The sequence below is a fragment of the Narcine bancroftii genome, chromosome 2, assembly GCF_036971445.1.
Source record: "Narcine bancroftii isolate sNarBan1 chromosome 2, sNarBan1.hap1, whole genome shotgun sequence".
Lineage (NCBI taxonomy): Eukaryota > Metazoa > Chordata > Chondrichthyes > Torpediniformes > Narcinidae > Narcine > Narcine bancroftii.
The window spans coordinates 140,545,063-140,568,308 of record NC_091470.1 but is presented as its reverse complement, the minus strand read 5'-3'; the positions used below and the strand labels follow the sequence as shown (position 1 = coordinate 140,568,308).

At 46.6% G+C, this 23,246-nt stretch overlaps 1 long non-coding RNA gene across 1 annotated transcript; it reads right to left on the bottom strand.

Annotated features, from left to right (window-relative positions):
* Nucleotides 1–6,761: 6,761 nt before the first annotated feature.
* Nucleotides 6,762–12,609, bottom strand: LOC138754255 (uncharacterized). Its single transcript, XR_011351616.1, has 2 exons — nucleotides 11,636–12,609; nucleotides 6,762–9,960 (listed from the first exon to the last, which is right to left on the bottom strand). It is a non-coding gene; the product is annotated as an uncharacterized lncRNA (long non-coding RNA).
* Between the last annotated feature and the right edge of the window lie 10,637 nt (nucleotides 12,610–23,246).

The window sequence follows — 23,246 nt, the reverse complement described above, 5'->3', positions numbered from 1 at the left end:
ATATAAATGGGACGAAAAATTGGTACAACATAGAACTTCTCCAGTATTACACCATCTCCTCAATATATGGAAGAAGATTCATGTAGAAAGAAATAAAATAAATTATCAAATACCAAAACTAATATTGACGCAAAATAAGCTACTCCCTTTTACAATAGACAACCTTTCCTTTAGAAAATGGGAAAAAAAAGGGATTAAAAGAATAGAAAATTGTTTTTCAGGAAGTAGATTCTTATCCTTTGAACAAATGAGAGATAAGTACAATATAACTGGAGATACAGCGCTGGCATATTACCAACTGAGATCCTACTTGAAAGATAAATTAGGAAGCAATTTGAGTTTACCAGAGGGAAGTAACCTTGAATATGTGATTACAGATACAATGATAATCAAAAGATTTATAACAAATATGTATATCAAACTGCAAGAAAAGGAGAATGAGGAAACAAATGGTAAAACTAAACAAAAATGGGAACAAGATTTAAATATAAAGATAAAAAAGGAAACATGGGAGAAATTATGTTCTGGAACGATGAGAAATACAATAAATACGAGGCTGCGTATGATACAATATAATTGGTTACACAGACTATACATTACACCGCAAAAGTTAAATAAATGGGACCCAACAGTATCTGATAGATGTTTTCGATGTAAAAAAGAAAGGGGAACAACAATTCATGCAATCTGGACATGTGAGAGAGTAGAAAAATTTTGGGATGATCTCAATCAGATATTAAATAAAATAACAGAAAACAATATACCAAAGAATCCAGAGATCTTTCTCCTAAGTAACATAAAAAATAAAGAATTTGGAATTGACTTGGAAGATGCACAAAAAAGATTTGTCAAGATAGCCCTAGCCGTAGCAAAAAAATGTATTATGTCAACCTGGAAATTGGAAGATAATTTGAAAATACAACAATGGTATATAGAAATGAATAAATGTATTCCATTAGAAAAAATAACATATAGTTTAAGAAATAATATTGAAATATTCGAACAAGTATGGGAGCCTTACATTAAATACAATAGCGAAAACCTACCGGGAACAAACAGTACCTAAGTTGATGGAAGGAGAAGAAAAGAAAAGAATGGACTCAGTAGAATTTCTGGTGTATTTTTGTTGAATGACAACATTGTCTGACTGAATTAATGCAACCTAGATTGTATACCTAAAATGGATGAGAGGCGGGGGGGTGGCTTGGGAGGAGGGGGGGGGAGAAAAAGTCACTGTAAATGTGTGGAAAAGAAAAAGTGTATATCATGGCTATTGTGATTTATGGTGTGAAAAATAAAAAAAAAGTGAGGAATATGGCGTCACCAGTATTCCAATAACCCTAAGAAATGCTGGGTCTCTTTTTTACTAGTAGGAGTGGCCAAGATTGCAATCTTATTGCGAACTTTATCAGGAACCACCTGTTCTCCAGCATACCACTGAATTCCAAGGAAGATAACCGTCTGGGACGGGCCCTGTACCTTAGTGGGGTTAATGGCTCACCCTCTTTGCATCAGGGTATTTTGGACACTCTCCATACCTTCCTGTACCATCTCTTCCGTGGCCCCTTGGATCATCACATCATCAATATAATGGTGAATTGAGAGGGAAGCCGATACTGGCACCATCTCCAAATCACGGGCAATTACACTGTGGCAAATAGTGGGAGAGTGTACATAGCCCTGAGTGAGGTGGGTGAAGGTATACTGGCGCCCCTTCCAGGTAAAGCCGAACTGATCCTGTGAGACTTCATCTATAAGAATACTGAAGAAGGCATTAGGGAGATCAATGACAGCATACCATGTTCCTGAGTTCCCAGTAGCAATGTTTCAATAAGGGTAACAATGTCTGTTACTGCCAAAGCAAGTGGTTGGGCATCTTTGTTCAAAAAACGATAGTCAATTGTCATTCTCCAGGAGCCATCCGGCTTCTGGACCGGCCAAACAGGGCTATTAAAGGGCGACATTGTGGGCCTCACTACCCCTTTTTCTTGCAAAGCATTGATGATGGCAGTAATCTCTTCCTGCCCTCCAGGGAGGCGATATTGTGCAATGCACACTGGTTTCGTGGGGGGGAGGCACCATCACAGGATCCCACTTAGCCCAACCCACCACTAGTCTTTTTGTAATAGTCCAAATTCCAAATGCAAATCCCTCTTGGCTAGTATTAAGGGCCGTACTGGCCAACATATTAATACCCAGGATACACTCGTCAGTGGCAGCCACCAGGGCATGTAACCATATAGGGGAAGGGCCATCACCCACCGTGGCGCAGACTTTTATTTCCTTCGCCAGTGTAATCGCTCCTCCCATCCCCTCTATTCGAAATGTTGGTCAAGTCCAGAGGTCGGGGTTACCCGGAATCACCGAGTGCTCCACACCGGTGTCAACCAAGGCCAAATTTGGCGGTCATTACCCCCACCCCAATGGATTGTTAATGGTATGTAGGGCCGCGGGTCCCCGTGTATCCGCTGTATCTCAATGGAGTAGACAAGGGAACCCTGCCCACACCCTCATGCCTTAGTAGGGTTCAGGGGGTTCCAGGCCCACATGCCACTATTATCCATAAGAGCTTTTTTAACCAATTGTTGTATCTCATCACGGGTAACTGGAGCAAGAGAAGCTGGCTCGATAGGAGCAGCAGTGGGAGCAGAAGGCACAGCTGGGCCAGGAGGACTCAACAGCTGGGGATGGTGTTCCCCTGCCTTCCTCTTATAAAGGGCATAAAGGACCGTGGTAGGTTTCCCATCAATATCACTTTTAGGTACGCCTAACTTTAACAAGGTTAGAAAAAGGTCCTTTCTTGTCGGTCCGTTATTAGCAGTAGCCCCTCTCTTTTCATCCTGCTTGTCTGATTTAACCTGGGTTGTACATGAGTGGATTTTACCTCCCAACTCTAATTCTTGAAGCCCAGATAAGGCGTGCACCGCCTCAGACTCAGGGTGCCCAATTAGCGGACTAGTTATGGACAGAACCAGTCCCTGTACAGTGGGTTGGGTGGAATGAACCAATCGGGTATGCATTCCGGCCGTGAATATCTCTTCATCAGGGCTCTCCCCCCCCCCCATGTACCCACAGCCTCAAACACCCTGCATACAAGGCAGAGGCCAGGGCTTATTAACGAATTACTACTATACCCTCCTCTGGGATGCCCCAATTGTTCTGCAAATGTAAATCCCAATCTACTGGTGACGGATATACACATAGCAGGGCATCCCCTAGAGTGGTGAGTAAGTAATCTACCTCTCTTCCTCTACCCAGCAGCTCAGCAGTGACCCGGATATCAGTAGTCAATGTTCCTAATCCCAACAATTCCTCAGGGGTTAAATATACATTACCCCCTCCTTGTTCCCAGACACGCAGGAGCCAGGCCACTAGAGTTTCTCCCGCCTTTTGCCTAAACCGATCTCTGATGGCAGCCAGCTCTTTTATAGAGAAGCCACGGATCATTGACTGCTCTTGACCTCTGCTCCCACTTTGGCCCACAGGGTCCTTTGCCCAGTGGACAGGACGAGGCCTAGGCCATCCCATAGAGGGGGTGGGCCATTAAGCATAAGCAGGAGTTCGGATACCTTCCCCTGGGTCCTCTAGTGAGATCAGGGGATCATCTACCTCTTCAATCTCATCAGTTACATTCCACCCCTCTCCCTCTCCGTCTGTTTGGAAAATCTGCTGCCTTACGAGGCGGGCGTGAACAGCGGGTGGAGAGGGTAGTATGTTAGGCACATGCTGAGGAGTATCTGCATTATTACCATTGTCATCTTTCCAGATATTCCCGACCCAATCATCAATTACATCAGGATCATCGCCATTCCTTATCATAGCACGAATACGATGTAGATCGGGTTCTACCCCTTGCTTTTCCTTATCTGCACAGAGCTGCTGCCGGAGTTTAATATTACAGCAGATCATTTGGACATGCTTATCCTCCCATTCTTTGGCTCGGTCCTGACTGGTGCAAATAATCTCACTCATCATGGAACAGCGTTGTCGCATGGCTTCTATCTCCTCCTCTAGTTGCTCTCTCTTGTGCTGAGATTCTACTTCTCGCTGAACTGATTCTGCTTCACGTTGAACGGAGCGGCATAAAGCTGTGGCTAGCAGCCAAAAAGCGTCCCCTTTTTAACAGGAAATTTACTTTCTAGAAGGAGAGTCCCACTCTCCCAGAGGCACACTTGATGGATCTAACTTCTCATCCCAACTAATGGGTGGTCCCAACAAAGACAGGGTATTGGCCATCATGCCAACCCATCGTCTTTGGAAGACCATCCCGGAATCAAGAACTGCTCAGGGCTCATCTCTTTCTTTCGGCGAAACATCTCGAGACCAACCCTGCTCGCAGCGCCAATTGTCTTGGGTAAACTTGTACCTCTCACTCTGTTCATTTTAGATTGGTCACAGTGTTTGAGCTACCGAAAGAAAACAGACACACACACCGAGAGCACTTCAGTTTATACAAGTTTTCATTACTAAATCTAAAGCTGAATTCAAGCTACAATATGCAAGCCCTTCCCAATTATACTTATCAACGCCTGGACTGGTCCCAACTGCCAAAGCAAGGCAACGACTGCACATTTGTAGTAGGTTGTCTGGGCGCCAGTAGCAGCTTCTCCACCTCCCCCGACCAGGATGTTGGTTGGAATCTAGAAGTTCTTCCACCTCTCGGAGAGTCTCAAACTTCAGCAGTGGGACCATGGCTTAAATTACCCAAAAGTTGTTTACTTCAGATCTTATCTCTTTGAACAAATGATTTAATTATCTTCAAGGTCTCCTGACTGTCTGTGACCAACAAAAGAAAACTGCATCTCTGGGCCTCATGGTGGAATTTAGATTATGTCTTCTATTCAACTGCATCCTGGGCCCCATGGTGGAATTTAGGTCTATCTACTAATTCATATGCATCCCTGGGCCTCATAGTGCAAATTAGATTTCTTTCTTTGGCTTGGCTTTGCAGACGAAGATTTATGGAGGGGTATGTCCACGTCTGCTGCAGGCTCGTTGGTGACTGACAAGTCCGATGCGGGACAGGCTGGCACGGTTGCAGCGGTTGTAAGTGAAAATTGGTTGGTTGGGGTTGGGTGTTGGCTTTTGTCAGTGAGGTGGGCTCTGCGGTCTTCTTCAAAGGAGGTTGCTGCCCGCCGAACTGTGAGGCGCCAAGATGCACGGTTGGAGCCGATATCAGCCCACTGGCAATGGTCAATGTGGCAGGCACCAAGAGATTTCTTTAAGCAGTCCTTGTACCTCTTCTTTGGTGCACCTCTGTCTCGGTGGCCAGTGGAGAGCTCGCCATATAACACAATCTTGGGAAGGCGATGGTCCTCCATTCTGGAGACGTGACCCACCCAGCGCAGTTGGGTCTTCAGCAGCATGGATTTGATGCTTGCAGACTCTGCCAGCTTGAGTACTTCGATGTTGGTGATGAAGTCATTCCAATGAATGTTGAGGATGGTGCGGAGACAGCGCTGATGGAAGCGTTCTAGGAGCCGTAGGTGATGCCGGGAGAGGACCCATGATTCAGAGCCGAACAGGAGCGTGGGTATGACAACAACTCTGTACACGCTGATCTTTGTGTGTTTCTTCAGGTGGTTGTTTTTCCAGACTCTTTTGTGTAGTCTTCTAAAGGCGCTATTTGCCTTAGCAAGTCTGTTGCCTATCTCTTTGTCGATCCTTGCATCAGATGAAATGGTAAATTAGATTATGTCTTCCTATTCAACTGCATCCCTGGGCCCCATAGTGTAAATTAGATTATGTATGCTGATTCTAAAAAACAAGCAGGCTCTCAGCCTTGCAGAAGCAAAGGCTGCAAAAGTAAAAAAACACGGTTTAAATCTTCCATTACAGGGGTTTATATACAAAATAACAAGGCCCAGGAATGGGTCACAGGCTGGGGTTACTCAGGAGACTTTAAACTAGAATGGCTGGGGGGAGAGAATCAAATGAAGAACAGCAAGGAGAAGGTTATAGTGCAATCAGAGAAAGCTTGTAGACAGTGTTTGAGGGGGGAAAGGCAGGTGATAGAAAAGGGGGATGCTCTATACAAAGATGGACAGAGGTCGATTGCAAAAGATAGGGGCATAAAGGAAGTAAAAAACATACAGGAAGTAAAAATCTCTAAAATGCCTATTTTAATGCTAGGAGCAGTATAAGGAAGGTGGTTGAGCTGAGGGTATGAATTGACACTTGGAAGTATGACTTGGTAGCGATTAGTGAAACATGGTTACAGGAGGGATGTGATTGGCAGTTAAATATTCCTGGATTTAGTTGCTTTAGGTGTGATAGAACCGTGCGGGCAAGAGGGGGTGGGGTTGCACTACTTATTAGAGAATATATTACAGCGATGCTTAGGTGCGATAGAATAGAAGGCTCGTCCAGGGAGGCTATTTGGGTGGAATTGTGGAATGGGAAAGGGGAAGTTACAATTATAGGGGTGTATTATAGACCACCGAATGGGGAACGCGAATTAGAGGAACAAATTAGTAGGGAGATAGCAGATATTTGTAATGAACACAGAGTAGTGATTGTGGGGGATTTTAATTTTCCGAATATTGATTGGGAAACCCATTCCGTGAAAGGGCTGGACGGGTTGGAATTTGTAAAATGTGTGCAGGATAGCTTTTTGCATCAATACGTTGAGGTACCAACTAGAGAGGGAGCTGTGTTGGATTTACTGTTGGGGAATGAGATGGGTCAGGTGACAGAAGTATGTGTGGGGGAGCACTTCGGGTCCAGTGATCATAGTGTACTGACAATAACCACACCAGCAGTGTGAGTATAAGACAGCTTTAATAAACTAATATGTACACTGAGACAAACCTGGAAGGCTAGACTGTAGCTCTGGACTTCTTTATGTACAGGGTCACCGGGATGACCCCTGGTGACCTAGTGGTGTAATTACATAACACCACATTCACCTCCCTTAAAAAATTGATATCCCCCACCCCTGTCCTCCTTCCCTTGTTAGTAAGTCCAAAATTTTTTGTGGCTTGTTGCCTTCTGGACCTCCTCGGTAGTGGTATAGAGGTGGGGAGTGCGGTCTGCCTTTTGGCCTTTCTTGGTGGAGGTGTAGGAGTAGGAAGTACTGGTTGGTCATGTGGCCATGTGGGCTGGGGATCCTCTTGTATGGGATTACGTCCTGCCATCAAGTCTAGGGTGGTGATATTTTGTGGGGCGGGCATACCCAGGGTCCTGATTTCCGGGGTGGGTGGTATAGTCCTCTGGGGTGACTCGATGGACGACTGTTCTAGTGACTGCTGCTGCGCTCCTTGTTGATCCATAGACATCTGTGTTTCCTCGGCGTTGTTAACACATCCGGCCGGCACGAGATCCCTGGTAGCCTCCGAGTCTTCTCTTCCATCTGGGAATGTGACAAAGGCGTGCCTCAACTCCACTTGATCCACCAGCGGGTTCGCTTTGTGGGGTCTGCAGTGCTTCCAGAGAACAGGTCCCGGTGTCATCATCCATTTAGGCAGCACTAAGTCCGTCGTGGCTTTCCTTGTGAATGAAAAGATACGGTCATGTGGGGTCTTGTTAGTGGCAGTTCACAACAAAGAATGTATAGAGGGTAGGGCCTCTGGTAACACTTCTTGCCATCTAGTAACAGGCAGGTCTTTTGCTTTTAAGGTCAAGAGGTCCGTTTTCCAGATAGTGGCATTTTCCCTTTCGACTTGTCCATTCCCCCTGGGATTGTAACTTGTAGTTCGGCTGGTAGCAATCCCTCTCTCGTGCAGGTACTGCTGTACTTCTGCTCATGAATGCAGCACCCTGTCTGTATGTATGTATGTAGTTCGGGTACCCAAATTTGCTGAAGATGGGTTGGAGGCATTTTATAACAGTGGCTGCTTGTGTCAGAACACGGGATTGCGAAGGGGAAATGGGAATATTCATCTATTACGTTTAGGAAATAAACATTTCTATTATTGGACAGGACGGGCCTTTAAAATCGAGGCTGAGGCACTCAAAAGGTTTGGTAGCTTTTATCAGGGTGGCTTTGTCTGGCCGGTAAAATTGCGGTTTGCATTCCGCACAGATAGGGCAGCTCTTGTTCACTGACCTCACTTCCTCTACTGAAAATGGAAGGTTATGGGTTTTAATGAAGCGAAACAGTCTAGTGACCCCTGGGTGGCCCAGTTCATTGTGCAAGTTCTGCAACTGGGACATGTGGTTAAGGGTGGCACAAGTCCCTCTGGAGAGCACGTCCGGGGGCTCGTTGAGTCTCCCAGGGCGGTATAGAATGTTGTAGTTAAATGTAGACAATTCTATCTGCCTGCGTAGGATTTTGTCATTCTTAATTCTCCCCCTGTTCTGGTTATCGAACATAAAAGCCACAGACCGTTGGTCCTTGACGAGGGTGAAATGCTTGCATGCCAGATAATGTCGCCAGTGCCTTACTACTTCTACAATGGCTAGGGCCTCCTTCTCTACTGCTGAGTGTCTTATTTCTGACCCCTGTAGGGTTCACGAGAAAAAGGCCACTGGTCATCCATCTTAGTTTAGGGTGGCTGTCAGAGCCACATCAGATGCATCCGTTTCTAATTGAAACGGGATTGACTCGTCTATGGACCGCATGGTAGCTTTAGCGATATGGTCCCTAATGTCCCTGAATGCTCTGGTGGCTGTTGGGCACAGTGGGAAAACTGAGGATTTTATAAGTGGGTGGGCCCTGTCGGTGTAGTTGGAGACCCATTGGGCATAGTAATCGAACAGTCCCAAAAACTTTTTTAGTGCTTTCAGTGTGTGTGGCACTGGGAGGTCTAGGAGAGGGAGCATAAGGGCTGGGTCTGGGCTGATTTCCCCATTCTGGACTATGTAGCCCAGGATTGGCAATTTCCTGGCGCTAAAGACGCATTTGTCCCTGTTGTATGTTAGGTTCCTTTCCTCGGCTGCCTGGAAGAAGCGTTTTAAATTTGTGTCATTATCCTCCTGAATGTGGCCACATATTGTCATGTTGTCTAAGTAGGGGAACACCTTTCAGTTGGAACTCATCTACTATTCGGTCCATTTCTCTCTAAAACGGGAACACTCCATTGATGACACCAAAGGGAAGTCACAGAAATTGATACAGCCTGCCGTCTGCCTCGAATGCCCTGTAAATGTGAACGCTGTTTCTAATGGACAGTCGGTGGTATGCTGCCTTCAGGTCTATGGTGGAGAACACCTTATACTGCGCAATGTTGTTGACCATGTCTGCTATGCGTGGCAGGGTGTAGGCATCTAGTTATGTAAATTTATTGATTGTTTGGCTGTAATCCACTACCATGTGCAGTTTTTCTCCTGACTTTACTACAACCACCTGGGCTCTCCAGGGGCTGGTGCTCTGCTCTATGATGTCCTCCTGTAGTAGCCTGAGGACCTCTGTCTTAATGAAGGCTCTGTCCCACGGGCTGTACCTCCTGCTCTTTGTGGCTATTGGTGTGCATTCTGGGGTCAGGTGTCTATGTTCAGGACAGACAGGCTGCAGTGTTGTTTCTTCGTAAGGCGTAGTGGGGGGTGAGGCCCGTTGTGTACTATTGTAATTCTTTCTAACTGGCACTGAAAATCTAACCCCAAAAATACCGGGGCACAGAGATGAGGGAGTACTAGTAATTTGAACCCTTCGTATTTTGTGCCCTGGAGTTCTAGAGTAACCCTGCAAAACTGTTTTACCTCAGCCGCAAGGCTGCTGGCTGCTAACAGGATCTGGTGCTCACTTGGGGGTGTGGGGAGGGCAAGGCAGTTGATTAACCCCTAGTCAATAAAACTTTCATTGCTTCCACTATCTATTAATTTTGATGCACATAGTGGCATCAGATAAATTGTGTGGACTCGCCTGATTCATGTGTAGGAAAACAAGTTTGGGGTGTCCTTTGTGTCCTTTCATCCGATAGTACTTGGTGTCATATTCATCTCCTGAAGACTGTGTCCTCTGCTCTGTAGCATTTGTCCAAGATGGCCGGCTGCACATGGCATTCTTCTTCTTCTGTTTGTCTGTGGAGAAAAAAGAGCTTTCCCACCTCTCATTAGCATGAGAATGGGCCTTGGCTGTGGCCTTGGGGCTTCTGCAGACTTTTGCATAATGCCTGTTTGACACAGTTGGAACAGACATTTTCTCTGGCAGGGCAGAGGACTCTGGGGTACATAGGAACATAGGAACATTGGAAGTAGGAACAGGAGTAGACAAAAATGGCCCATCGGGCCTGCTCCGCCATTCAATACGAGGATCATGGCTGATCTAATTTATGACCTAACTCCACCTACCTGCCTTCTCCCTATATCCCCTAATTCCTCTATCTTGTAAAAATTTATCTAACCAAATTTTAAATATGTTTAATGAGGCAGCCTCAACCACTTCCCTGGTTAGAGAATTCCAAACATTCACTACTCTCTGGGAAAAACAATTTTTCCTCATCTCTGTCCTAAATCTACTCCCTCGAATCTTGAGACTGTGTCCTCTCGTTTTAGTTTCCCCGGCCAGCTCAAAAAACCTTCCTACATCTATCCTATCCATACCCTTCATAATCCTATATGTTTCTATAAGATCTCCTCTCATTCTTCTGAACTCGAGCGAATACAATTCTAGACGATTTAATCTTTCATCATAAGTCAACCCCAGCACTTGGGAACCTCAAGGTGTGCTGCTGCTGTGAATTCCTGTGAGGCAGCATACTTTTCTTTTCGTGGGGCTCGAGAGTCCAGCAGTGTGATGTTTGTCCCAGCCCCAGGGTCCTGTGAGTACTCCAATTCTTTCCTGGTACTTTCTGAAGCTTCTGCAATAGTCTCTGCCTCATCTAGCCCCACCATTCCTTTCTCCAGCAATCAATGTTTAATCTCAGTGGACCGTATGCCTGCAACAATTCTGTCCCTAATAAGGTCCTCCGCATACTCCTGAGTTGATACTGCTTCAAAGTTGCAGCCTCTCGCCAGGTCTTTCAGAGAGAGTATAAAGTTTCTGGCAGACTCCCCTACTTGTGGCGACCTGGTCATGAGGCTGTACCAGGAGTGGAGTTCGCTATGCCCCTTACTGTAATGCCTCTGTAAAGTTCTCATTGCCTCTTGGTAGGACCTGGCATCTTGTATACGGGTGGTCTCCCAGCTGGACTAACAGCAGCATTACTAGCTCTTTATCCGATGCCTCAGCACCCTCCATGTAATTCAGAAAGCATCTGCCAGTGGCCAAAGTCCTTGCCGGCTCAGGGATTTCTGGGGTTGAGCTCCAGCCTGTCTGGTCGCAGCACATGGCTAACCCGCAGTCTCTGGTCCCTTAGGTGTAGCAAGGGTGGACCCTGGGGTACTGGGAACTGCTTCTAGAGCCTCTGTGGGGCTTGTGTCTGCTGGAGGAGTAACCTGGGTGCTTGGGGCTGTTGGCTGAGTCTCTGGCTTTGGGACATTTGCAGCGGGCTTAGGGGGGATCCCAGTGGTAGCGTCAGGTCTCTGTGGTACTGGGGAAACTGCTGCTGGGGGAGTGATGGTAGCAGTGTCTGCTTTCCCTGGCTCTGGAGTGGTTGGGAATTCTGCACATACGTGGCGATTGGGAGTACGGCTTGTGGAGATCCTTCCACCTGCATGTAGTGGCCCCTTTCTGATTGGACTGGGGTTTAGGGTCAGCGGCGCCTGTACCAGCGAACACATGGGCAGGTAGGGCTCTTGGCCATTTCTTACCTACCCTATTGTACTTCTGTGGTCTTCCCTGCATTCCACCATGATTCTAGTACAGCGGTTCCTCGCCGTCTCTGTCCTTGGAAGCATGTACGTGCTAGTCGTCCCCGGATTCCATTCCTCAGGAAGAGTCTCCAGGTGGCCGGGAATGCACATTGGAGCAGAAGCAGATTCCATCCTAGTAGCTATCATATTAGTTTATTAAATATTATTAGTTTATCTAATTAGTTTATCTAATTTATGACCTAACTCCACCTACCTGCCTTCTCCCCATATCCCCTAATTCCTCTATCTTGTAAAAATTTATCTAACCAAATTTTAAATATGTTTAATGAGGCAGCCTCAACCACTTCCCTGGTTAGAGAATTCCAAACATCCACTACTCTCTGGGAAAAACAATTTTTCCTCATCTCTGTCCTAAATCTACTCCCTCGAATCTTGAGACTGTGTCCTCTCGTTTTAGTTTCCCCGGCCAGCTCAAAAAACCTTCCTACATCTATCCTATCCATACCCTTCATAATCCTATATGTTTCTATAAGATCTCCTCTCATTCTTCTGAACTCGAGCGAAAACAATTCTAGACGATTTAATCTTTCATCATAAGTCAACCCCAGCACTTGGGACCCTCAAGACTGCTTTATGTACAAGGTCACCAGGGTGACCCCTGGTGACCTAGTGGTGTAATTACATCTCACCACACATAGTACCATTAGCTTCAAGGTAATTATGGAAAAGGATAGATCTGGGCCCAGAATTGAGGTTTTTGAGCAGGGAAAAGCTAAGTTTGAGGAGATGCGAAAGGATTTACAAGGGGTGGATTGGGACAATTTGTTTTCTGGGAAGGATGTAATAGAGAAATTTTAAAGGAGAGATTTTAAGAGTACAAAATGTTTATATACCTGTTCGGTTGAAAGGTAAGGTCAAAAGTTTGAGAGAGCCATGGTTCTCAAGGTATTTTGGAAACTTGGTTCGAAAAAAGAGGGAGTACTACAATAAATATAAGAAACAGGAAAAAAAGATGTTTGGCTACTATATTGAATGTAAAAAGAATCAAGAAAAAAATTAGAAAAGCTAAAAGAAGGTATGAGGTGGTGTTGGAATCTAGGGGTTAAAACATTATGAAAGAAATGATTAATTAATAAGTTTATATTTACTGCATGGTTCAGGGGAAAAGAGGAATGTGATTAAGTGGCAATCACAGCATGGAGCAAAGTTGGCTGAGCAAAATTGTCTGCTCCCAAATCTTCTTTGGCTTGGCTTCGCGGACGAAGATTTATGGAGGGGGTAAAAAGTCCACGTCAGCTGCAGGCTCGTTTGTGGCTGACCAGTCCGATGCGGGACAGGCAGACACGATTGCAGCGGTTGCAAGGGAAAATTGGTTGGTTGGGATTGGGTGTTGGGTTTTTCCTCCTTTGCCTTTTGTCAGTGAGGTGGGCTCTGCGGTCTTCTTCAAAGGAGGCTGCTGCCCGCCAAACTGTGAGGCGCCAAGATGCACGGTTTGAGGCGTTATCAGCCCACTGGCGGTGGTCAATGTGGCAGGCACCAAGAGATTTCTTTAGGCAGTCCTTGTACCTTTTCTTTGGTGCACCTCTGTCACGGTGGCCAGTGGAGAGCTCGCCATATAATACGATCTTGGGAAGGCGATGGTCCTCCATTCTGGAGACGTGACCCATCCAGCGCAGCTGGATCTTCAGCAGCGTGGACTCGATGCTGTCAACCTCTGCCATCTCGAGTACCTCGACGTTAGGGGTGTGAGCGCTCCAATGGATGTTGAGGATGGAGCGGAGACAACGCTGGTGGAAGCGTTCTAGGAGCCGTAGGTGGTGCCGGTAGAGGACCCATGATTCGGAGCCGAACAGGAGTGTGGGTATGACAACGGCTCTGTATACGCTTATCTTTGTGAGGTTTTTCAGTTGGTTGTTTTTCCAGACTCTTTTGTGTAGTCTTCCAAAGGCGCTATTTGCCTTGGCGAGTCTGTTGTCTATCTCATTGTCGATCCTTGCATCTGATGAAATGGTGCAGCCGAGATAGGTAAACTGGTTGACCGTTTTGAGTTTTGTGTGCCCGATGGAGATGTGGGGGGGCTGGTAGTCATGGTGGGGAGCTGGCTGATGGAGGACCTCAGTTTTCTTCAGGCTGACTTCCAGGCCAAACATTTTGGCAGTTTCCGCAAAGCAGGACGTCAAGCGCTGAAGAGCTGGCTCTGAATGGGCAACTAAAGCGGCATCATCTGCAAAGAGTAGTTCACAGACAAGTTTCTCTTGTGTCTTGGTGTGAGCTTGCAGGCGCCTCAGATTGAAGAGACTGCCATCCGTGCGGTACCGGATGTAAACAGCGTCTTCATTGTTGGGGTCTTTCATGGCTTGGTTCAGCATCATGCTGAAGAAGATTGAAAAGAGGGTTGGTGCGAGAACACAGCCTTGCTTCACGCCATTGTTAATGGAGAAGGGTTCAGAGAGCTCATTGCTGTAACTGACCCGACAGGGAGAGGAAATGCATAAAACGATTTAGGAGGAATGCTCAAACTGAAGGAGGTGGTGAGTAGCACAGGAGACACAGGCCAGACCAGAACAAAGAATGGCCTGCAAGAAACAAAGGGAATGGAAAACCAGTCTAGGAGGAAGATTAAGGCAGGAGGAGGTGTTAAAGAGAACAGCAGAAATTGGCCAGACAGGGACAGAATGGTGATTAGAAATATCTGGGGATGAATTAATTTCTGATCCAATCAACAGGATAGTCTGGCTTGGAGGATTAAGATGGGAGTGCTACACCCCAGATATCTGCAAAACAGGAGATGACTTGTGATAACCCCTATGCAAAAAGATCTAGCAAAGGAAGCCAACTTTTGTTCTCTATGATAAGGTTGATCTATATAAACTGAGCCAACTGGACAATAGGGGTCAGTCTTGGGGAATAGCTCACTGTGCAGGTGACCTATGAACTGACGACTGACCCAGAGCTCTGTTAAGTTTTATTCTTGTGCTGTGTAATAAATTGATTGTTGAACCGAATACCTTCTCCTATCACTTCATTCAAAGAACATGCTGGACTCAGACCACACATAGACTAAATTAAGAGTAAGGTAAAGCCAGAGTCCGACAGTGGCTATAGCAAGCAGGGTGAAAATAAATCCAAAGGGTTTCTACAAATATGTAAATAGCAAAAGGAAAGTGAGAGATAAAATTGGTCCAATAGAGAATCAGAAAGGACAAATGTGTGTGGAGCCAAAAGACATGGGGGAGGTCTTGAACAATTTATTTTCCTCAATATTTACTGAGGAAAAGGCTATTGAACTGTCCAGGGTAAAGGAAGCAAAGGGGGTAAATATGGAGACTATAGTGATTAAGAAAGAGGTAGTACTGGAGCTTTTGAAACATATAATAAGTCTCCAGGTCCTGACAGGATTTTCCCCAGGACCTTGAGAGAAGTTAGTGAGGAAATAGCGGAGGCTCTGGCAGTGATTTTTCAAATGTCTTTAGAGATGGGTATAATGCTGGAGGATTGGCATGTTGCGCATGTGGTTCCTTTGTTTAAAAAGGGTTCAAGGAGCAAGCCTGGCAATTATAGGCCTGTAAATTGTAGGTAAATTGATGGAAATCGTTCTTAGAGGTAGTATAAATAAGTATATGGAGGGAGGGACAGGGTCTGATCAGGGACACTTAACACGGATTTGTGTGTGGAAGGTCGTGTTTGATCAAACTTGTTGAATTTTTTGAAGAGGTGACTAGGAATGTTGATCAGGGTAGAGCAGTGGATGTTGTCTACATGGACTTCAGAAAGGCCTTCGATATGGTTCTGCATGGAAGATTAGTTAGGAAGGCTAAGTCCTTGGGTATTAATTTGGAGATAGTCAAATGGATTCAACAGTGGCTGGAAGGAAGGTGCCAGAGAGTAGTAGTAGATAACTGTTTGTCAGGATGGAGGCCGGTGACAAGCAGTGTACCTCAGGGTTCGGTATTGGGACCCATTGCTGTTTTTCATATATATTAATGATCTGGAGGATGGGGCAGTAAATTGGCTCCGAATCATGGGTCCTCTACCGGCACCACCTACGGCTCCTAGAACGCTTCCACCAGCGTTGTCTCCGCTCCATCCTCAACATCCATTGGAGCGCTCACACCCCTAACGTCGAGGTACTCGAGATGGCAGAGGTCGACAGCATCGAGTCCACGCTGCTGAAGATCCAGCTGCGCTGGATGGGTCACGTCTCCAGAATGGAGGACCATCGCCTTCCCAAGATCGTATTATATGGCGAGCTCTCCACTGGCCACCGTGACAGAGGTGCACCAAAGAAAAGGTACAAGGACTGCCTAAAGAAATCTCTTGGTGCCTGCCACATTGACCACCGCCAGTGGGCTGATAACGCCTCAAACCGTGCATCTTGGCGCCTCACAGTTTGGCGGGCAGCAGCCTCCTTTGAAGAAGACCGCAGAGCCCACCTCACTGACAAAAGGCAAAGGAGGAAAAACCCAACACCCAACCCCAACCAACCAATTTTCCCTTGCAACCGCTGCAATCGTGTCTGCCTGTCCCGCATCGGACTGGTCAGCCACAAACGAGCCTGCAGCTGACGTGGACTTTTTTACCCCCTCCATAAATCTTCGTCCGCGAAGCCAAGCCAAAGAAAGAAAGAATGATCTGGAGGATGGGGCAGTAAATTGGATTAGTAAATATGCAGATTATACTAAAATAGGGGAAATTGTGGATGATGAAGAATCAAAGATTGCAGAGGGATTTAAACTGCTTAGAGGAGTGGGCAGAAAGATGGCAGATGGAGTTTAATGCTATAAGTCTGAGGTGCTTCATCTTGGAAAGAATAATCAAAGCAAGACATATGTGGTAAATGGGAGGGAATTGAATAATGCAGTGGAGCAGAAAGATCTAGGAATAATGGTGCATTGTTCCCTGAAGGAAGGAGCGCATGTAGATAGGGTAGTGAAGAAGGCCTTTAGTATGCTTGCCTATATAAATCAGTGCATAGAATATAGGAGTTGGGAAGTAATGATGAAACTGTTCAAGGCATTGGTGAGGCCAAATTTAGAGTACTGTGTGCAGTTCTTTTATAAGAAGGATATTAGCAAGATAGAGTGCAGAGAAGATTTACAAAAAAGTTGCCTGGGTTTCAGCATCTGGAATACAAGGAAAGATTGAGTAAATTAGGTCTTTATTCCTTGGAACGTAGAAGGCTGAGAGGGGATTTGATAGAGGTGTTTAAGATAATGAGAGGGATAGACAGAGTTGATGTGGAAAGGGTTTTCCCATTGAGAGTACGAGAAATACAAGAGGTCATGGGTTGAGAGTTGACGGGCAAAAGTTTAGAAGTAACATGAGGTGGACTTCTTTACTCAGAGAGTGGTTACTGTGTGGAATGGGCTTCCGGGAAAGGTGGTGGAGGCAGGGTCAATTTTGTCATTTAAGAAAGTGTTGGAGAACTATATGGATGGGAGGGGGTGGAGCAATATGGGCAGAGTGCTAGTAAGTGGGATTAGAGGAGGGTACTTGGGTCAATGCGGACTAGAGGGCCAAATTGGCCTGTTTCTGTGCTGTATTTGTTATATGGTTATATGATCCGGGGGTATTCATATGTAGAGTAACAGGACATGGGAATGGGACGTAGGCTGGGATCTGATTATAGATTGACAGATCTAGAATGACAGATCCCTGGGAGTGGGTCACAGGCTGGGATCTGATCTCGGGGTGGGAGTTTATATACAGAATAACCAGGCCCCAGGAATGGGTGACAGGCTAGGATCTGATATAGAATATCAGATCCCCGGAAGTGGGTAACTGGCTGGGTTCTGATCGGTGGGGGAAGGGAGTTTATATATAGAATAACAAATCCTCGGGAGTGGGTCACAGGTTGGGATCTGATCCAGGGTGGGTTTATATATAGAATCACACGATCCTGGGTGTGGGGTACCAGCTGTTATCTTATCCGTGAGGAGGGGAGGGGATTATATATAAAATAACAGGTCCCCAGGAGTGGGCCTCAGTCTGGGATCTGATCCGGGGAAGTTTATATTTAGAATGACAAATCCCCGGGAGTGGGACACAGGCTAGGATCTGATCCGGGGAGGTTTATATATAGAAAAACAAATCCACGGGAGTGGGGCAGAGGTTGAGATATGATCAGTGGTTGGGGGGGGTTTATATATAGAATAACAAATCACCAGGTTTGTACACAGGCTGGGATTTGATCCGGGGTGGTTTATATATACAATAACAGATCCCTGGGTGTGGAAATCAGCCTGGAATCTGATCCGGGGAGGGGGTGTGGGGTTATATATAGATTAAGAGATCCCTGAGAGTGGATCACAGGCTGGGATCTGATCTGGGTTGTTAACAGATCCCCGGGAGTGGGTCACAAGCTGGGATCTGATACGGTAGAGGATTATATGTAGTACAACAGGTTCCCAGGAGTGGGGCATGAGTTGAGACCTGATCCGGGGGTGGCTTATATATAGAATAACTGGTCCCTGGGAGTGGGAAACAGGCTGGAATCTGATCCGGGGTGGGGGGGGGGGGGTTATATATAGATTAAGAGATCCCCAGGAGTGGATCACAGGCTGGGATCTGATCTGGGGTTGTTTATATATAGAATAACAGATTCCCGGGAGTGGGTCACAGGCTGGGATCTGATCAGCTGGATTATATATGGAATAAATGGTCCCCGGGAGTGGAGCGCAGGCCAAGATCTGATCCGGAGGGGTTTATACATAGAACAACATATCCCCGGTGTGATTGACAGGCTGGGATCTGCTCCAGGGGTGTTTATATATGAATAACATGTTCCCCCCTCCCCCCCCGAGAGTGTGACCCAGGCTTGAATCTGATCCACAGTGGATTTATATACAGAATAACATGATCCCAGGTGTGGGATACAGGCTGGGATCTTATCTGGGGTGGGGGGGATTTATATATAAACTAACAGGTCCCCAGGAGTGGGACACACACTGGGATCTGATCGGGTGTGGGGTATATACATAGAATAACAGGCTCCCGGGAGTGGGACACACACAGGGATCTTTTATCTTTTGAATAACAGGACACTGGGAGTGGGTAACAGGCTAGGTCTGATTCAGTGAATTAAAATATAGAGAATAACGATCCCCAGGAGTGGGTCACAGGCTGGGATCTGATCCGGGATGGTTTATATATAGAATAACATGTCCCCTGGTTTCGGCCATAGGCTGGGATCTGATCATTCGGACTTGGGGGGGGGGGGGGTTTATATATAAAATAACAGATCCCCAGGACTGGTGCATAGGCTGGGATCAGATCTGGGGTGGTTTATATGTACAATAACAGATCCCCAGGAATGGGTCACAGGCTGGGACCTGCTCCGGGCAGGGGGTGGGGGTATATATAGAATTACAGGTTCCTGGGAGTGGGTTACTGGCTGGGATCTGATACAGTAGAGGCTTATATGTAGTACAACAGGTCCCCAGGAGTGGGGCACGTGTTGGGATCTGATCCGGGGGTGGTTTATATACAGAATAACTGGTCCCCGGGAGTGTATCACAGGCTGGGATCTGATCCGGGATGGTTTATATATAGAATAACAGAACCCCAGGAGTGGGTCACAGGCTGGAATCTAATCGGCTGGGATTATATATGGAATAAATGGTCCCCGGGAGTGGAGCGCAGGCCAGGATCTGATCTGGAAGGGTTCATACATAGAACAGCGTGTCCCCGATGTGGGTGACAGGCTGGGATCTGCTCCAGGGGTGTTTATATATGGAATGAAATGTCCACCGAGAGTGGGACCCAGGCTAGAATCTGATCAAGGGTGGGTTTATATATAGAATAACAGATTCCCGGAGTGGGTCACAGGCTGAGATATGCTCCAGGGGTGTTTATATATGGAATAACATGTCCCCCAAGAGTGGGACCAAGGCTAGAATCTGATCCAGGGTGGGTTTATATACAGAATAACATGATCCCGGTGTGGGTCACAGACTGGGATCTGATCCAGGGTGTTTAAATATATAATAAAAGATACCCGGGAGTGGGCCATAGGCTGGGATCTGATCCAGGAAGGTTTATATATAGAACAACAAATACCTGGGAGTGCGGCACAGGCTGGGATCAGATCCGGGGAGGTTCATGTATAGAATGACAAATCCTCTGGAGTGGGACACAGGCTGGGATCTGATCCAGGGAGGTTTATATATAGAAAAACAAATACCTGGGAGTGCGGCACAGGCTGGGATCTGATCCAGGGAGGTTTATATATAGAAAAACAAATACCTGGGAGTGCGGCACAGGCTGGGATCAGATCCGGGGAGGTTTATATGTAGATATCTCGTCCCTGGGACTGGGCCACAGGCTGGGATCTGATCCAGGGAGGATTATATATAGAATAATAGGATCCCTGGGAGTGGGCCATAGGCTGGGATCTGATCCAGGGAGGTTTATATATAGAACAACAAATACCTGGGAGTGCGGCACAGGCTGGGATCGGATCCGGGGAGGTTTATATGTGGAATATCTCGTCCCCGGGAGTGGGCCACAGGCTGGGATCTGATCCGGGGAGGATTATATATAGAATAATAGGATCCCTGGGAGTGGGCCATAGGCTGGGATCTGATCCGGTAGGGGGTGATATTTATATAGAATAACAAATCCAAGGGAGTGGGGCAGAGGTTTGGATCTGATCAGTTGGTGGGGGGTGGTGATTCATATATATAGAATAACAGATCCCCAGGATTGTGCACAGACAGGGATCTGGTCTGGGCAATTATATATAGAATAACAGTTACCCTGGAGTGGTGCACAGGCTGGGATCTGATGGGGGGGTGGGGTGTTTATATGTAGGATAACTGGTCCTCAGGAGTGTATCACAGGCTGGGATCTAATCCAGTGTTGGGTTTATATATCTAATAACAGATTCCCGGTCACAAGCTGGGGTCTGATTAAGGGGTTTATATATAGAATAACAGTTCCCCTGGAGTGCTGCACAGGCTGGGATCTGATACGGGGAGGTTTAGATATAGAATAACATGACCCTGGAAGTGGGACACAGGCTACGATCATATACGGGACGGTTTATATATAGAATAACAAATCCCAGGGAGTGGGGCACCGGCTGGGAACTGATACGGAGATCATTATATATAGAATAACAGATCCCCGAGAGTGGTTCACAGGCTGGGATCTGATCCGGAGGATAGTTTATATATAGAATAAAATGTCCCCAGAGTGGGTCACTGGCTGGGATCTGATCCGGTGTGGTTTATATATAGAATAACATGTCCCCTTGAGTGTGTCACAGGCTGCAACCTGATCCCTGGGGGATGGGGGGGGGGAAGTTTAGATATAAAATAACTGGTCCTCGGGAGTGTGTCACAGGCTGGGATCTAATCCAGTGTTGGGTTTATATATCTAATAACAGATCCCCGGGAGTGGGTCACAAGCTGGAATCTGATTTAGGGGTTTATATATAGAATAACAGACCCCTGGAGTGGGTGACAGGCTGGGATCTGATCCGCTGGTGGATAACATATAGAATAACAGATCCCCAGGAGTGGGTCACAGGCTGGGATCTGAACCGGGGGTGGGGGGGGGGAGTTTACATATAAAATAACATGATCCCGGGAGTGGGTCACAGACTGGGATCTGATCCGGGGAGGTTTATATGTAGAATAACAGGTCCACGGGAGTGGGTCACAGACTGGGATCTGATCCGGGGAGGTTTATATGTAGAATAACGGGTCCACGGGAGTGGGACTCAAGCTGGGATCTGATCTGGGGAGGTTTATATATTGAATAACAGATCCCTGGGAGTGGGTCACAAGCTGGGATCTGATGTGGCGAGTTTTATACATAGAATAACAAATACCTGGGAGTGGGCCTCTAGCTGGGATCTGATCCAGGGAGGTTTATATATATAGAATGACAAATCCCCGGGAGTGGGACACAGGCTGGAATCTGATCCAGGGAGGATTATAAATAGAAAAACAAATCCATGGGAGTGGGGCAGAGGTTGGGATCTGATCAGTTGTTGGAGGGAGGGGTTTATATATATAGAATAACAGATCACCGGGATTGTACACAGGCTTGGATTTGGTCCGGGGGATTATATATAGAGTAACAGTTCCCCTGGAGTGGTGCACAGGCTGGGATCTGATCCAGGGGGGTTTATATATAGAATAACAAATCCATGGGAGTGGGGCAGAGTTTGGGATCTGATCAGTTGAGGATGGGGGTGGGGTTTATATATTAAATAACAGACCTCCAAGAGTGGTGCACATGCTGGGATCTGATCCAGGGATTATATATAGAATAACAGTTCCCCTGGAGTGGTGCACAGGCTGGGATCTGATCTGGGGTGGTTTATATATAGAATAACATGTTCCCTTGAGTGGGTCACAGGCTGCAAATTGATCACTGGAGGAGGGTTGTTTATATACAAGATAACAGATCCCCAATGAGTGGGGCTCAGGCTGGCATCTGATCCGGGGGGTGGTTTATATATAGAATAACAGATACCCAGGAGTGGATCACAGGCTGGAATATGATCCAGGGTTGTTAACAGATCCCCAGGATTGGTAACAGATCCCCAGGATTGGGTCACAGGCTGGGATCTGATACGATAAGAGGCTTATATATAGAATTATAGTTCCCCTGGAGTGGTGCACAGGATCAGTATCTGATCCAGGGTGGTTTATATATAGACTAACAGATCCCCAGGAATGAGTCACAGGCTGGGATCATATATGGAATAAATGGTCCCTGGGAATGGGGTGCAGGCCGGGATCAGATCCGGAGGGGTTTCTACATAGAACAGCATGTCCCCGGTGTGGGTGACAGGCTGGGATCTTATCCAGGTGGTTTATATATAGAACAACAGATTCCCAGGACTGGGTTACAGGCTGGGATCTGCTCTGGATGGGGGGGGGGGGGGGGTGAGATTATATATAGAATAACATGTCCCCGGGAATGGGACCCAGGCTGGAATCTGATCCAGGGTGGGTGTATATATATAGAATAACACGATCCCAGGTGGGGGTACCAGCTGGCATCTTATCCGTGGGGAAGTGAGTGGTTTATATATAAAATAACAGGTCCCCAAGAGTGGACCTCAGGCTGGGATCTGATCCTGGGAGGTTTATATATAGAATGAAAAATCCCCGGGAGTGGGACACAGGCTGGAATATGATCCAGGGTTGTTAAAAGATCACCAGGATTGGGTCACAGGCTGGGATCTGATACAGTAGAGGCTTATATGTAGTACAACAGGTCCCCAGGAGTGGGGCACGAGTTGGGATCTGATCCGGGGGTGGCTTATATATGGAATAATATGTCCCCCGAGAGTGGGACTCAGGCTAGAATCTGATTCAGGGTGGGTTTATATACAGAATAACACGATCATGGGTGTGGGGTACAGGCTGGGATTTTATTAGTGGGGGGGATTTATATATAAATTAACAGGCCCCCAGGACTGGGACACACGCAGGGATCTGATCCGGGGGGCTTTTATCTTTTGAATAACAGAACACGGAGTGGGTAACAGGCTGGGTCTGAATCAGGGGATTTTATATATAGAATAACAGATACCCAGGAGTGGGACACAGGCTGGGATCTCATACGGTAGAGGGTTATATGTAGAACAGGTC